The sequence below is a fragment of the Tamandua tetradactyla genome, chromosome 13, assembly GCF_023851605.1.
Source record: "Tamandua tetradactyla isolate mTamTet1 chromosome 13, mTamTet1.pri, whole genome shotgun sequence".
NCBI lineage: Eukaryota > Metazoa > Chordata > Mammalia > Pilosa > Myrmecophagidae > Tamandua > Tamandua tetradactyla.
This window is the reverse complement of record NC_135339.1, coordinates 66,716,928-66,735,058: the sequence shown is the minus strand read 5'-3', so window position 1 is coordinate 66,735,058 and position 18,131 is coordinate 66,716,928.

Here is an 18,131-nt window from a genome sequence, read left to right as displayed (position 1 = left end):
CAATGTCCCTGGCCATTAGAGAAATGCAAATCAAAACCACAATGAGATACCATCTCACACCCACCAGAATGGCCATTATCAACAAAACAAAAAATGACAAGTGCTGGAGAGGATGAGGAGAAAGAGGCACACTTATCCACTGTTGGTGGGAATGTCAAATGGTGCAACCACTGTGGAAGGCAGTTTGGCGGCTCCTCAGAAAGCTGAATATAGAATTGCCATATGACCCAGCAATACCATTGCTAGGTATCTACTCAAAGGACTTAAGGGCAAAGACACAAACGGACAGTTGCACACCAATGTTTATAGCAGCATTATTTACAATTGCAAAGAGATGGAAACAGCCAAAATGTCCATCAACAGACGAGTGGCTAAACAAATTGTGGTATATATATACGATGGAATATTATGCAGCTTTAAGACAGAATAAACTTATGAAGCATGTAATAACATGGATGGACCTAGAGAACATTATGCTGAGTGAGACTAGCCAAAAACTAAAGGACAAATACTGTGTGGTCCCACTGATGTGAGCCGACATTATAGAATAAACTTGGAATATGTCATTGGTAACAGAGACCATCAGGAGTTTAGAAACAGGGTAAGATAATGGGTAATTGGACCTGAAGGGATACAGACTGTGCAACAGGACTAGATACAAAAACTCAAAAATGGACAGCACAGTACTACCTAATTGTAATGTAATTATGTTAAAACATTGAATGAAGCTGCATCTGAGCTATAGTTTTTTTTTGTTTTTTTAATATATTTTTTGTATTTTTTATTTTTATTTTTTCTCTATATTATCATTTTATTTCTTTTTCTGTTGTCTTGCTATTTCTTTTTCTAAATCAATGCAAATGTACTAAGAAATGATGATCATACATCTATGTGATGATATTAAGAATTATTGATTGCATATGCAGAATGGAATGATTTCTAAATGTTGTGTAGTTAAGTTTTTTTTTAATTAATAAAAAAAAAAAGATATTCAGGCTTCAGGCACCTGAAAACAGAAGCTACCAAAGCCCACCTACTGACTCACCTCTTTCATAACCACACCCCTGGCAGGGAGAGTCTGCTGAAATTAAAGATACCATACCACTTTAAGCTGATGGGAAGCCACAGGCAGACAACTGCCACAGGCTGTGCAGCATAGGAAAAGCACAGAGTCTAGAGGCTTCATAGAGAAGTCTGATAGCCTGCAGGGTTTTACCCTCCAGGAAAACTGATTCTGGTTACTGTCTCCTCCTGAGATGTGGGCCTGTCTGGTCTGGGAAAATCATATCTGAGAAGACCCTCCTCGAAAAAAAGAAAAAGGATCTATATAGGCAGGGCAAGAAATAGAAAAACAAGAACCTATGCTAGAGGTCTACAAAAAGTTGCCCTGAATGTCAAAGGACAGATAGAGAACAAAACCATACAGCAAGAAAACCCTAGGTAAAAGAGTGAAAACAACCCCCAGAATATACTAATTAAGGAAATCAAATGCCCAGATGCCACCAAAAAGTAGAGTCATACTTGGAAAATCAAAGTTATGGCCCAGTCAAAGGAACAAAGCAAAACTTCAAATGAGATACAGGAGTTGAAAGAACTAATTCAGGATGTTAGAACAGATATACAAATCTTATCAAAACTCAAATCAATGAGTTGAGGGAGGATATAAAGAGGACATTGGGTAAATACAAAGAAGAACTTGACAGTTTGAAAAAACAAGTTTCAGAACTTATGGGAATGAAAGGCTCCATAGAAGAGATGAAAAATACAATGGAAACCTACAATAGATTTGAAGAGGCAGGAGAATGGATTAGCGAACTAGAGGACTGGATACTTGAAATCTGACACACAAGAAAATATAGGGAAAAGAATGCAAAAATATGAGCAGGGTCTCAGAGAATTGAATGACAACATGAAGCACAAAAATATACATGTTGTGGTTGTCCCAAAGGAGAAGAGAAGGGAAAAGGAGGAGAAAGACTAATGGAGGAAATTATCACTGAAAATTTCCCATCTCTCATGAAAGACATAGAATTACAGACCCAAGAAGTGTAACATACCCCAAACAGAATAGATCCAAACAAACATACTCCAAGACATATATACACTAACCAGATTGTCAAATGTCAAAGACAAAGAGAGATTTTTGAAAGCAGCAAGAGAAAAGCAATCCATCACATACAAGGGAAGCTCGATAAGACTATGTGTGAATTTCTCAGAAGAAACCATGGAGGAAAGAAGGCAGTGGTATGATATATTAAAGATTCTGAAAGATAAAAACTGACAAACTAGAATTCTATACCCAGCAAAACTTTCCTTGAAAAACAAGGGGAAGATTAAAATGTTTCAGACAAAAAATCACTGAGAGAATTTGTGGTTAAGAGGCCAGTTCTGCAAGAAATACTAAAGGGAGCACTACAGACAGATAGGAAAAGGCAGAAGAGAGAATCCTGGAGAAGAGTGTAGCAATAAAGACTATCAGTAAAGATAAAAACAGGAAAAAAATTAGACATGACATATAAAAATCCAAAAGACAAAGTGGTAGAGGAAAGTACTGCCTTTACAGTAATAACACTGTTAAGGGATTAAACTCCCCAATAAAAAGACAAAGACTGGAAGAATCTATTATAAAACAGGACCCATCTATATGCTGTCTTCAGGAGACTTACTTTAGACCCAAGGTCAAAAATAGGTTCACAGTGAAAGGTTGGGGAAAATATTTCATTCAAACAACAACCAGAAAATAGCAGGGGTAGCTATATTAATATCCTGCAAATTAGACTTCAAATGTAAAACAATTAAAAGAGACCAAGAAAGACACTGTGTATTAATAAAAGGAACAATTCAACAAGAAGACATAAAAATCATAAATATTTGTGCACTGAACCAGAGTGCTCCAAAATACATGAGGCAAACACTGATAACATTAAAGAGAGAAGTAGATGCCTCTACCATAATACTTGGAGACTCCAATTCTCTACTCTCATCAATGGATAAAACATCTAGACAGATGATCAGTAAGGAAACAGAGGTATTGAATAATATGATAAATGAACTAGATTTGACAGACATTTACAGAACACTTCACCCCACTACAATAGGACACACATTTTTCTCAAGTGCTCATGGATCATTCTCAAGGAAAGACCATATTCTGGGTCATAAAGTAAGCCTCAACAAATTTTAAAAGATTAAAATGAACAAAATGATTTCTCAGATGATAATGTAATGAGGCTGAAAGTCAATAACAGGCAGAGGGCCAGAAAATTCACAAATATATGGAGGATAAACAACACACTCTTAAACAACCAATGGGTCAAGGAAGAAATTACAAGAGAAATCGGTAAATACCTCAAGGCAAATGAAAATGGAAACAAAACATATCAAAATTATGGGATGCAACAAAGGCAGTGCTAAGAGGGAAATTTATTGCCCTAAATGCCTATATCATAAAAGAGGAGCAACAGTTAAACATCACTACCTATCATAATTTGCCAACCCCCAACCAAAACCATTCCAACCAATTCTATAGAACACCTAGGGCAATATAGAGGATTCTACAGAGGTTCCATGCACTAGGGTAAGTTTCCAGAAACCTACAACCTCCAGATGGGTCTCTGGACCAGATAAGTCCTGAAACCTGAAGGCCCAGCCTCTCCAGAACATCAGCTAGTTTCATCTCCTAACCCTATGTTATTGACAGCCTCTCCCAACATGAAATAGAATAGTCATAGCCCAAATACCCCTAAAGAGTGGAATAAAAAGATCAAAGGTGATAGTAGAGATATACAGAGAAGGTAGGGTTTAACAAACGAGCATGATTGCTGAATCATTATATTGATATTTCTTTTGGTCCCAGTATCTTATAGCAGCTAGAAGTAAAAACCTGAAATTGTGGAATTGTAGCCCATACCAAACTCTGAAATCTGTTCTACAACCAACTGTTAAGCTATGTTTTGAAATTTATTGCTTATTTGTAATATGTTATGTTCCACAAAAAAAAAGAAAAGAAAAAACAAAGTTGATTGTGATTATTTATTCCTTCTAGCCTTCAATGTTCTGGAGCAGCTAGAAGGAAAAATCTGAGATGATGGCATGATAGCCCATGACAAACTCTCGGATCTGTCCTGTAACCACTTCTTGAAGAGTGCTTTGAAAACTATTGCTATTTTCTTTTGTTGCCTTGTAGATATGCTATATTATACAATTAAAAAGTTAAAAAAGAACAAATATCAAAGAATTAACTGTTAAATTGGAAGAACTAGAGAAAGAAGAGCAAACTAACCCCGAATCAAACAAAAGGAAAGAAATAACGAAGATCAGAGCAGAAATCAATGAAATTGTGAAAATGAAAACAATGGAGAAACTCAATAAAACCAGACTTTGGTTCTTCAAGAGCCAGAGGAAAATTTTTGCCTTACAACAGATCACACCTGTAACAGACTTTGAAAAGATTTTGTACTAGTTTTAACTTTGTATTTTATTTGCATTGTTACTGAAATGTTTTAATGCTTTGTTATATTGTATATGAAAAACATGTCTTTTTTGGGGGTCTAGAGTGTGGAATGTGCCAGTTTGAAAGTATTGTGTACCCCAGAAAAGCCATTTTTCAAGCCTGCTTCAATCTTATGGAGGCAGCTAAGTCTTTTTAATCTTGATTGAGTACTGTAGGCTGGAAAGTTGATTAGATTATCTCAATGGAGATGTGACGCGTACAATAGTGGAATAGGGGGTGTGACTTTTGATTAGATGGAGATGACTCCACCCATTCCAGGTGGGTCTTGATTAGTTTACTGGAATCCTTTTAAAGAGGAAACATTTTGGAGAGAGTCAGAAATGACAGAAGCCTCAGAAATGACAGAGCCAACAGAAACTTCAGAGCAGAGCTGACATGGATGCTGACCACTCAGAGAACAGAGACATGGATGTTTGAAGATGCTTGAATAGACATGACTCATGAGATGTTAAGTGAACAAGAGCCTGGAGAGAGTCAAGTGAAGCCAAGAGATGAATGCCAGCTCCAGAGAAGCAAAGTGAGGGAACCCCCACAGGAACAGAGGCTGAAAGCAACAGAGCCCAGGAGAAGGGACCAGCAGATGCCAGCCATGTGATGACCCAGCTGACAGAGGTGTTCCTGACCCACCAACCTTTCTTGAGTGAAGGTAACCTCTTGTTGGTGTCTTAATTTGGACATTTTAAACTTCCTTAGAACTGTAAACTTGTAACTCGTTCAATTCATTTTTAAAAAGCCATTCCATTTCTGGTATACCACATTCTGCCAACTTGCAAACTAACACAGACCCTTAGCTAGACTGAAAAAAAAAAAAAGAGAGGATGCAAATGTGGAGGGCCAGGAGCAATCAATCAGGCCCAAGCAGGGAAAGTCCCCACAACATCAGGGCAGAATGTCCCCAAGAGTTAAACAATAACCAATGTTAGGGAACTAAGGGAATGGGATGTGTTTTGGCAACAGCTACCGGCATTCTTCTGCTTCTATGATATGCTTGCTTGCCAGCAACTGCAAAACCACAACATGATTTTAGCCTTTATAAGCACACCTTGAAAACCTCTGGGGGCTGCTCTCTGAATCTTCCTTCTTGGAAGTTTCTGAGGTAGTCGCTGGCTGACTAATAAAGACTCCAAATTGGCTTGCAGTTTTGAATTATGTGGTCTCTCTTTCGGTGCATCCCGCAACAGCAAATAAATAAATCAGAAATGGAAGAAGGGACATAACCACTGACCCTACAGAAATAAAGGAGTAATAGGAGGATACTATGAGTAACTATATGCTAATAAACTAGACAATGTAGATGAAATGGACAACTTCCTAGAAAGGCATGAAGAACCAACACTGACTCAGGAAGATATAGAGAACCTCAACAAACCAATCACAAGTAAAGAAATTAAATCAGTCATCAAGAAGCTCCCAAAAAAGAAAAGTCCAAGATGAGATGGCATCCATTCAAGCACTCAAGAAAGGATTAATACCAATTATGCTCAAACTCTTCAAAAAAAATGAAGTGAAGGGAAAGCTACTTAACTCATTCTGTGATGCCAACATCACCCTAATACCAATTCCAGACAAAGATACTACAAGAAAAGAAAATTATAGACCAATCTCTTTAATGACTATAGATGCAAAAATACTTGCAAATCAAATCCAGCAACACATTAAAAGAACTATACACCATGATTGAGTGGGATTTATTCCAAGTATGCAAGGCTGGTTCAACACAAGAAAATCAAGTAGTGTAATACACCATATCAGTAAGTCAAAGCTGAAAAACCACATGATCATCTCAATTGATGCAGAAAAGGCATTTGAAAAAATTCAACATCCTTTCTTGATGAAAACACTTCAGAGGATAGGAATAGAAGGGAACTTCCTCAATGTGATCAATGGAATATGTGAAAACCCATAGCTAACATCATCCTGGATCTTAGAGGGAAAAGCCCTCTATGATCAAGAACACGACAAGGATGTTCACTGTCACCATTGTTATTCAACACTGTACTGGAAGTTCTAGCTGAGCAGCTAGACAAGGAAAAGAAATAAAAAGCATTCAAATCAGAAAGGAAGAAATAAAACTCTCACTGTTTACAGATGACATGATACTATATGCTGAAAATCCCAAAAAAATCTATAACAAAGCTACTAGAGCTAGTAAATTATTATAGCAAAGTGGCAGGGTACAAGATGAACACCCAAAAATCAGTAGTGTTTCTATATACTAGTGATGAGCCATCTGAGGAAGAAATCAAGAAAAAAGTCCATTTATAATAGCAACCAAAAGAATCAAATATTTAGGAATAAATTTAACAAAAAACAAAACAAAAGACCTATACACAGAAAACTACAAGAAATTGCTAAAAGAAATCATGGAAGACCTAAATAAATGGAAGGACATAAATGTGTTCATGGAATAGGAAACAAAATATAGTTAAGATATCAATTCTACCTAAATTGACCTATAGACTCAATGCAATACCAATTAAAATCCCAACTACTTACTTTACAGAAATAGAAAAACCAATAACCAAATTTATTTGGAAAGAGAGGGTGCCCAAATAGCTAAACATTTCTTGTGAAAGAAAAATGAAGTTGGGAGGTTCACACTACCTGACTTTAAAGCAGATTACAAAGCCACAGTGGTCAAAACAGATATACTGACCAATGAAATCAAACTGAGTGTTCAGAAATAGACCCTCTCTTCTATGGATCTTTGATAAGGCAGTCTAGCCAAACCACCTGGGACAGAGAACCTTCTTCAATAAATGGTGCTTAGAGAATTGGATATCTGTATGCAAAAGAATGAAAGAGAGGGTAGGCAACGGTGGCTCAGTGGCAGAGTTCTCACCAGCCATGTTGGAGATCTGGCTTCATTTCCCAGTGCCTGTCCATGTTAAAAAAAAAAAAAAAAAAAAAGTAAAAAATGAAAAAGGATCCATATCTCACACCTTGCACAAAAATTAACTCAAAATGGATCAAATGCTTAAACATAAGAGTTAAGACCATAAAACTGTTAGAAGAAAATACAGGGAAGTATCTTACAAATCTTGTGGGAGATTTTTCCTAGATCTTACACCCAAAGCACAAGCCTTGAATAAAAGAAATCGACAAATGGGATCTCCTCAAAATTAAACACTTTTGTGCATCAAAGAACTTTGCCAGTGGTGGACCACAGTGTCTCAGCAGGCAGAGTTCTTGACTGCCATGCTGGATACTCGGGTTCTATTCCTGGTGCCTGCCCATGCAGAAAAAAAAAAAAAGAACTTTGTCAGGAAAGTAAAAAGGTAGCCTACACAATGAGAAACAACATTTGGAAAACACATTTCAGATAAGGGTTTAGTATCCAGAATATATAAAGAGATTCTTCAACTTAACAACAAAAAGATAAACAACCCAATTTAAAAATGGGCAAAAGACATGAACACACCACTTCTCAGAAGAGGAAATACAAATGGCGAAAAGATGCTCAACATCACTGGTTATTATAGAAATGCAAATCAAAACTACAGTGAGGGCGGGCCGCGGTGGCTCAGCGGGCAGAGTGCTTGCCTGCCATGCCGGAGGACCTCGGTTCAATTCCCGGCCCCAGCCCATGTAAAAAACAAACAAACAAACAAAATACAATAAAACAAGAAAATGTTTAAAGATGTTTCCCTTTCTTCCTCCCTTCCTTCCTTCTCTCTGTCTTTCCTTCCCTTCCTCCCTAAAAAAAAAAAAAAAAAAAAAAAAAACTACAGTGAGATATTGTTCTAGTTTGCTAGCTGCCAGAATGCAATATACCAGCAATGGAATGATTTTTAAATGGAGGAATTTAATTAGTTGCTAGTTTACAGTTCTAAGGCCAAGAAAATGTCCCAATTAAAACAAGTCTATAGAAATGTCCAATCAAAGACATCCAGGGAAAGATACCTTGGTTCAGGAAGGCCGATGAAGTTCAGGGTCTCTCTCTCAAGTGAGACGGCACATAGCGAACAGGGTCAGGGTTTCTTCCTCATCCAGAAAGGCATGTGGCAAATACAGCATCATCTGCTAGCTTTCTCTCCTGGCTTGCCTTCATGAGCTCCCCGGGAGACGTTTTCCTTCTTCATTTCCAAAGGTCGCTGCCTGATGAACTCTGCTCTCTCTGAATCTCCCATTCTCCAAAATGTTTCCTCTTTTATAGGACTTCAGAAACTAATCAAGACCCATCCAAATGGATGGAGACACACCTCTACTTAATCCAACTTAACAACCACTCTTGATTAAATCACATCTCCAGGGAGATGATCTAATTATTATTTCAATCAAACAGTACTGAATAGGGATTAGAAGAAATGGCTGCCTTTACAAAATGGGATTAGGATTAAAACATGGCTTTTCTAGGGTACATACATTATTTCAAACCAGCACAGATATCATCTCATCTCCATTAGAATGGCCATTATCAAAAAAACAGAAAATGACAAGTGCTGGAGTGGATGTGGAGAAAAAGGGTCACACTTATTCACTGGTGGTGGGAATATTAAATGGTACAGTGTCTCTGGAACCTAAGTATAGAATTGCCATATGATCTAGCAATCCCATTACTAGGTATACATGCAGAGGAATTAAAGGTGAACTCACTGCCCTCCCCACTATATGGGACATGACTCCCAGGGGTGTAAGTCTCCCTGGCAAAGTTGGATCTGACTGCTGGAGATGAGCTAGGACCTAACATCATCAGAATGAGAAAGCCTTCTTGACCAAAAGAGGGAAGAGAGAAATGAGACAAAATAAAATCTCAATGGCTGAAAGATTTCAAACAGTCGGGATGTTATCCACGAGGTTATTCTTACACATTATATAAATATCACAACTTAGTTTATGGTGTATTTGAGTGGCTGAGGGAAGTACCTGAAACTGTTGAACTGTGTTCCAGTAGCTTTGATTCTTGAAGATGACTGTAAAACTGTATTGCTTTTACAATGTGATTATGTGATTGTAAAAACCTTGTGTCTGATGCTCTTTTATCCAGGATATGTACAGATGTGTTTTAAAATTAAGGATAAAAATTAGATAAATACTAGGGGGAGATAAAGGGTAAAAACTGGTTAGATTGAAATACTGTAGGTCAATGAGAGGAAGTAGTAAGGGACATGGGGATGTATGATTTCTTTTTTCTTCTTTTTTATTCCTTTTTCTAGAGTGATACCAATGTTCTAAAAATCATCATGGTGAAGAACACACAACTATGTGATGATATTGTGAGCCACTGACTGTATAGTATGGTTGGACTCTACGTGTGTGGATATCTCTCAATAAAAATGTTTTTTAAAAGAAAATATTAACAGTAAAATTATCTCAGTGGCAGAAAAAAAAGAATATAGGGTAAAATACAGGGTAAAGTTGATATTCTCTGTATTTTAAAACTTCACCTACTGTATGAGGTCAAAGGAAGAGAGGTTTATTTTGTCCAAAACCTAAATTTTATGTAGCACATACTCTAACTCAACCTACCTGGATAGCTCATTTAAACAACCAAAACACATGGAGCCAAGAATGGGAACAAGTCCTTATAATTCTGCATAGATTAACATAATATCAGATACATCCCAGAGTATTTTGGTAGATAAGTAAAAAGTATTGGCAATGTCTCTTGAGGGACTGGAGAAAAAAATATGGAACTATTAAACGTCCTCTCCTGGGAAACATCTGAAACTCTCAAACATTAGGGACTCCCATGGCAATAGGCCAAGCCCTTGATCATGAAGCTTGCTCTTATGAAACTTATTTCTGTAGCAGAGAAATTGAGCTAACTTATACTTATGCCTAAGAGTTACTTCTAGAAAACCTCTTTTGTTGCTCAGATGTGGTCGGTCTCTCTCTCTCTCTCTCTCTCTCTCTCTCTCTCTCTCTCGCTTGCTCGCTCGCTCGCTCGCTCTAAACCCAACTCTACAAGGAAAATCATTACCTCCCCCTCTATTTGGGACATGACTCCCAGGGATGAGCCTGGCCTTGGTATCATGGGGTTGAAAATACCTTTCTGACCAAAAGGGGAAAAACAAATAAAACAAGGTATCAGTTTCTAAGAGAGTTCAAATAGAGTTGAGAGGCTATTCAGGCAGCTAATCTTACACAAGCTTCAGCTAGATATTACTAATTGCCACAGTTTGCCAACCCCGACCAACATCATTCTTTTTAACCCCAAAGAATGCCTAGGGCTCTATCTGAGATTGTACAAAAGTTTCATGTACTAAGATTACTTTCCAGAAACCTAAAATCTCCAGATGGGTCCTAGGCCAGATAAATCCTGAAGCCCAGAGGGGCCAGCATCTCCAAGAACATCAACTAGTTCCATCCCTCTCTCCCATATTGTTGACACCCCTTTCCTATATGAAAAAGCTAGAATGGGCATGGCCAAGATACCCCTAAAAATTGGGGGAAGGATCGAAACAGAAATAGGAATTATAATAGAGAAGATAGTATTTAACAAATGAGTATGACTGCTGAATCATTATATTGATATTTCTTTTAGTCTCCAGTGTCTTGGAGCAGCTGGAAGGAAAATTCTGAAATTGTGGAACTGTAACCCACATTAAATTTTGAAATCTGTTCTATAACTACTTGTTACAAAGTACATTGAAATGTGCTGCTCTTTTTGTATGTTATATTCACAATAAAAAATAAAATATATTTTAAAATGTTATTTTTTAAAATGCCATCTATTGAGAAGCCTCAAATAGAACTGCATCCCCTCTGAGAGGCTGGGGCCTTGGTTTGGCAAGTGATTACTGACAAACCAAGCACAAAACAGAGTCTTCAATGTAAACCCAAGCAAATACAAGGCCACAGATGTGTCAAGGAAATCAACTTACAAAATAACCTTATCAAGATGAAAATGATAAAAATCACTAAGCACATGAAGATTCAGGTAGATATGGGCCAGACATAGGAGCAAATTAAAATACAGAGGGGACATGGAAATTGGAACAACTAATCAAGGATGTTCATAATGACATAAAAGATATCAAGAAGATACTGGATGAGCATAAAGAAGAATTTGAAAGAATAAATAGAAACATAGCAGATCCCACAGAGATGAAATATGCTGCATTCAAAATTAAAATGTTTTTATATTTAATATTTTATATTTAAGAGACACAAAACAGCATATCTGAAGAGACAGAAGAATGAATAAGTGAGCTAGAAGAAAAAATAATTGAACTTGAATGCACAAAAGAACAAATGGCAAGGAAGATGGAAAAAAATGGAACAGGATTTCAGAGAAATCATGGACAACATGAAGAGCACAAATACAAGAATCATTGGTGTCCCAGAAGAAGAGAAGAGGAAAGAGCTAGGAAGGTTAATAGAGGAGATACTGGGGGAAAACTTCCCAAATCTTATAAAATACATAAATGTGCAAATCAAAGAAGTACAATAAACCCCAAATAGAATAAAGCCAAATAGGCATACTCTAAGACACGGAATAATCAGACTGTCAAATGTTGAAGAGAAACAGAAAGTCCTGAGAGCAGCAAGAGAAAATCAATTCATTACATACAAGGCAAACCACATAAGACTTCAGACTATGAGCAGGCACCATGGAAGTGAGGAGGCAGTGGTATTATATATTTAAGATCCTGAACAAGAAAGACTTCAAGCCAAGAATACTTTATCCATCCAAGTTGTCCTTCAAAATTGAGGGAAAGATTAAAATCCTCAAAGACAAACAAAGGCTGAGAGAGTTTACCAGCAAGAGACCTACCCTACAAGAAATTCTAAAGGGAGTTCTATGAGCTGAAAAGGAAAAAAAAAAAGTCAGGAGAGGAGGCCTGAAGGAGGGCATAGAATTGAATAGTTAGTATCAGTAAGGGTAACTTACAAGACAAAAAGAGAGAGAGGGAAAAGAATATATGGATCTGACAAATAAAAATTAAAAGAATAAGGTAGTAGATGCAAAACTGCATTTACAGTAACATCTTTGAATGTCATCAGAATAAATTCACCAATTAAGAGATACCTATTGGCAGAATGGATGAAAAAAATATGATCCATCTATATGCTGCTTACAAGAGACTCATCTTAGATCCAAGAATAAAAATGGACTGAAAGTGAAAGGATGGAAAAAGATCTTCTACGGAAGTTGTAATCAAAACAAAGCAGGAGTAGCTATACTAATATCAGGCAAATAGACTTTATATGTAAAGATGTCATAAGAGACAAGGAAGAACACCACATAGTAACAAAAAGGAACAATTCATTACAAAAATAACAATAATAAATGTTTACACTCCAAATCAAGGAGCTCCAAAGAATGTGAGTCAAAATTGACAAAACTGAAGGAAGCAATGGACATTTCAACAATAATGGTGGGAGACTTCAGTACACCACACTTCTCTATACAACAACCAGACAGAGGATCAACAAGGGAAAAGAGAACTTAATGTGATAAATGAATTGGACCTGACAACCTATATATATATAGGTTGCTATACCCCAAAACACCAGGATATACATAGTTTTTTAGTACTCATGGAATATTCTCCAGAATAGATCATATACTGGGACACACAACAGGTCTTTATAAACTTAAAAAGATTGAAATTATTTAAAGCACTTTCTCTGACTGCAATGAAATAAAGCTGAAAATTAATAACTAATAAAGAACCAGAATGTTCACAAATTATGGAGATTAAACAACACTCCCTTAAATAATCAATGGGTCAAAGAAGAAATTGCTAGAGAAATTGGTAAATATGAGACAAAAGAAAATGAGGATACAACATATCAGAACTTATGGGATGCAGCAAAGGCAGTGCAGAGAGGGAAATTTATTGCCCTAAATGCCTATATTAAAAAACAAGAACAAGCAAATTTGAGGACTTAACTGCACATCTGGAGAAATTAGAGAAAGAAAAGGAACCAAAAGTTGGTTCTTTGAGAAAATCAACAAAGTCGATGGACGCTTAACTAAGCTGACAAAGAAAAAATGAAACAGGATGCAAATAAATAAAATCAGAAATGAGAAGGGGGTTGTTATCCTGGATCCTGAATAAATTTAAAAATCATAAGAGAATACTATGAACAACTATGCACCAACGAACTAGACAACTTAGATGAAATGAACAAATTCCTGGAAATACATGAACTGCCTGCACTGACTCAATAAGAAATAGAAGAGCTCAACAAACCAATCACAAGTAAAGAGATTCAATCAGTCATCAAAAATCTTCCCAAAAAGAAAAGCCCAAGACAGATGGCTTCACAGGGGAATTTAGTTAAACATTCCAAAAACAACTACCACTACCCCTGCCCAAACCCTTCCAAAAATCTGAGGAAAAAGGAACACTACCTAGCTCATTTTATGAGGCTAATCTCACTCTAAAACCAAAACCAGATAAAGATGCTACAAAAAAGGAAAACTACAGACCAGTCTCCCTAATGAACATAGATGCAAAAATTCTCAACAAAATAATAGTAAATAGAATCCAATGACACATTAAAAGAATTACGCATCATAACCAAGTGGAGTTTGAACAGGAATGCAAGGCTGTCTCAACATAAGAAAAAGAATCAATGCAATACAACATATCAACAATTCAAACAAACAGGAAACTACAAATGTTGGAGAAGATGTGGAGAAATTGGAATACTTATTTGCTGCTGTTGAGAAAGTATAATGATACAGCCTCTGTGGAAGACAGTTTGGCAGTTTCTCAGAAAACTAAATATTGACTTGCCCTATGACCAGGCAATACCAATACTTGGTGTATACCCAGCAGAGCTAAGAGCAGTGACACAAACAGACATCTGCACACCGATGTTCATGGCGGCATTATTCACAATTGCCAAAAGGAGGAAACAATCCAAGTGCCCATAAACAGACGAGTGGATAAATAAAATGTGGTATATACATATGATGGAATATTATACAGCAATAAAATGAAATGAGGTTCCAAAGCATGTGACAACATAGGCAAACTTTGAGGACATAAAGCTGAGTGAAATAAGCAGACACAGAAGGACAAATACTGTATGATTTTGCTGCTATGACTCTAGTAAAGACAATCTCAGAGGCTTGCAATGTAAATTAGAGCAGACTTAGAGGTACACTACACAGAAGCTAGAGATCCGTGAAGGGTTAACTAATGAGGTTGAACTTAAATATAAGGGAACAATAGAAGTGATGGTAGTTCATTAGTGGGGTAATAAATAACACTGACATATTGAAGGTGAATACAATAGAAAAGGGCTGTATAGACCTATGTATCCAACTGATTTATTCTATAATTATAAGTTCTTCCATGAACCACTGCAGAGGTTTGCCCTTGTACAAAAAATTATAATAGAGGGTTATAGGTGGAAAACTAATATTGTATGATATGGCCTATAGTTAACAGGAAGACATCAACAGTACCACAGGAATATCAGGGGTAATAAATGGAGGGGGGACAAGAGATCGAGGTTTAGATTTGATATTTGGTGAGACCATGTTTATTGGTTATTTGTCTTTATAGACCAATGAAACTGGCCAAAATTGAGAAAGCTGATGACTATACAACTAAGTGAGGACCTGTAAGACATAGATTGCTTATTTTTGACATCACTTTCATTTGCTAGCTGCTTGAATGCAATATACCAGAAACAGAATGGCTTTTAAAGGGGGACTTCATTAAACTGCAAGTTTACATGTTCTAAGGCCATGAAAATATCCAAATTAAAGCATGTCTATGGAAATGTCCAATCTAAGGCATTCAGGGAAAGATACCTTGGTTCAAGAAGGCCAGTGGTACAGGATTTCTCTCTCAACTGGAAAGTTGCATGGAAAACTTGATAGCATGTTTCATGAAGCTCTCCTGGGGGCGTTTTCCTTCTGCATCTCCAAAGGTCTCTGGCTGTGCGGGCTCTGTAGTTCTTTCCAAAATGGTTCACTCTTTAAGGGCTCCAGTAAACAACCCCAACTTGAATGGGTGGAGACACATCTCTACAAAAGTCATCTAATTAAAAATTATCACCCACAACTGGGTGGGTCACATCTCTACGGATAATTAAAAAAAAAAAAAAAAAACACCCAGCAATACTGAATGTGGATTAAAGGACATGGCTTTTGTGGGGTCCATAAATTCAAACCAGCACAGACATTATCCATGATGCCCAATGGGCAGAGGTGGCTGAGAGGTACATTGATTGAGAAGCAGAAAGGTGAACTGTGCTGCATAAATATGATGGAATATTGTATGGCTACAGAAAAGAACAAAGTCTTAAAGCATGCAACAATGGTGAATGAACCTTGGGGACATTATGTTGTACCCAATAAGCCAGAAACAAAAGAACAAATATTGCATGGTCTCTTTTAGAAAACACTTATAAGGAAATGGGAGCCTAGATTGAAGACTTGACTAGCAGTCATATTTAGACTGGAGCTATAAATATTATGGCTAGATTTTGTGATGATGTACTACAGGTTTTCTGTACATCTGTACAATCCTGGAACTTTGAGTATCTAAGTGACACAGAAGACTCAGAATTGGAGTACTGCAGCTCTGAAAGACAGCATTACTACATACAACTATTAAAGAAACCAAAAAAGAGATACAGCTTCGATTAGAGATAAGAACAAAGATGATCTGATTGGTACTAAGGTAAATCAGAACACAAGGTAAAGGATGCTATTGTATATATTTTAGAACTTCACCTACTGTATGAGACTAAAGGAAGAGAGGTTTATTTTGCCCAAAACCTACATTTTCTATAGCACACAATCTAACTCAACCTGTCTGGATAGCTCATTTTAGCAATCCAAACAAGGAGAATGGAATGGGAATGAAGACTTGTAATTCTGTATCACTTAATGTAATACCCAGATATATCCCACAGTCTGTTGGACAGATAATTAAAAAGTATTGGCAAAGTCCCTTGAGGGACTGGAGAAAAAATATGGAATTATTAAACTTTTCCATCTGGGAAATCCCTGATGCTCTCTCAAACATTAGGGACTCCCACGTTAATAGGCCAAGCTGTTGATCATGAGGCTTGCTCTTATGAAACTTATTTTTGTAGTGGAGAAACTCGGCCTACCTATAATTATACCTAAGAGTTACTTCCAGAAAACCTCTTTTATTGCTAAGATGTGGCCTCTCTCTTTTTAAACCCATCTCCGCAAGGAAAATCATTGCCCTCCTCCCTAAGTGGGGCATGACATCTAGTAACAAGGGACATGACTCCCAGGATGAGCCTGTCCTTGGCACCAGGGGATCAGCAATGCCTTCCTGACAAAAAGGAAGAAAAAAATGTAACAAAATAAGGTATCAGTGGCTAAGAGAGTTCAAATAGAGGTGAGAGGTTATTCTGGAGGCTCCTCTTATGCAAGCTTTGGCTAGATATTGCTTAACTATGTCTTGTCAAACCCTAACCAATATCATTCCAGTTAACCCTAAAGAACACCTAGGGCTCTATCTGAGATTCTACAAAAGTTTCATGCACTCAGTTTACTTTCCAGAAACCTATAACCTCCAAATGGGTCTTGGTCAGATAAGTCCTGAAACCCGGAGGGGCCAGCCTCTCCAAGAGTATCAACTAGTTCCATCCCCCTCTTCCATATTGTTGACACTTCTTTTCAACATGAAACACTTACAGCTCCAGCTCTAACTTCTAAAAGAAGTTAGAATGGGCATAGTCCAATATCCCTAATTATTGGGAGAAGAATCAAATAAGAAGGAAGAGTTATAACAGAAGATATGGTTTAAAAACAAGTACGACTGCTGAATCCGTATATTCATGTTTCTTTTAGCTTCTGGTGTCTTGGAGCAGTTAGAAAGACAAACAGGAAATTGTGGAACTATGCCAAAATTTGAAATCTGTTCTGTAACTACTTGTTAAAATGTATTTTGAAATTTAGTACTTTTGTATAAATGTTATATTTCACAATAAAAAGTGTTAGGAACCCCAACTTTCGTGGACCTTACCTCTGGGAACCCTACCAAGTTTGCATGGTAAAGATCAAAAAAACATCCTATTGTGGCTCTGGTAGAAGGAGGGGAAGAGTAATAATTAGGAAATATGTCCAGAACATTCTCTACAACAAAGACCTCCATTCTCCATGGGAAAGTACTTTTCCAGAGTCTTAACCCAATTGTGGGGATGGTATCCCTCTCACTCCAATCCTCCTCCAGGTTTATTGTCTCACCTAAAGAGGCACAAAAGCCATATTATTGGAGAAATATTGTGAAGGTCAGAGCCCAGAATCACATGCCCACTAAAAGACTGATATCTAGTCATAAGATTATAAAACACTTCCTCTCCCCTATACCTTACTATCACACCAACAGGGCTTCAGAACAACAATGAATTACATCTGAAAGAACTGCTAGATGCACATTCCCCAAGAGGATAAGTACTTAGGGAAGCCCAAAGTCAAGACAGAAGACAAAAACACACTAGAGGAATTTGAAGCCTCTTGGCGCTACAGCTAGAGCAAACATTAAACACAGCCCAACTCCTAGGCAGAATAACATAAATCCCAACTGTTCATTATGATACAACACAACCAGCAGTTTTCAATTACAAGGCCTGCCAAAAGGCAAGAAAAAATATGGTCTGAAGACACAGATCAAGTATTAGAATAAGACTCCTATATGGCACATGTTGAAATTATCACATGAGG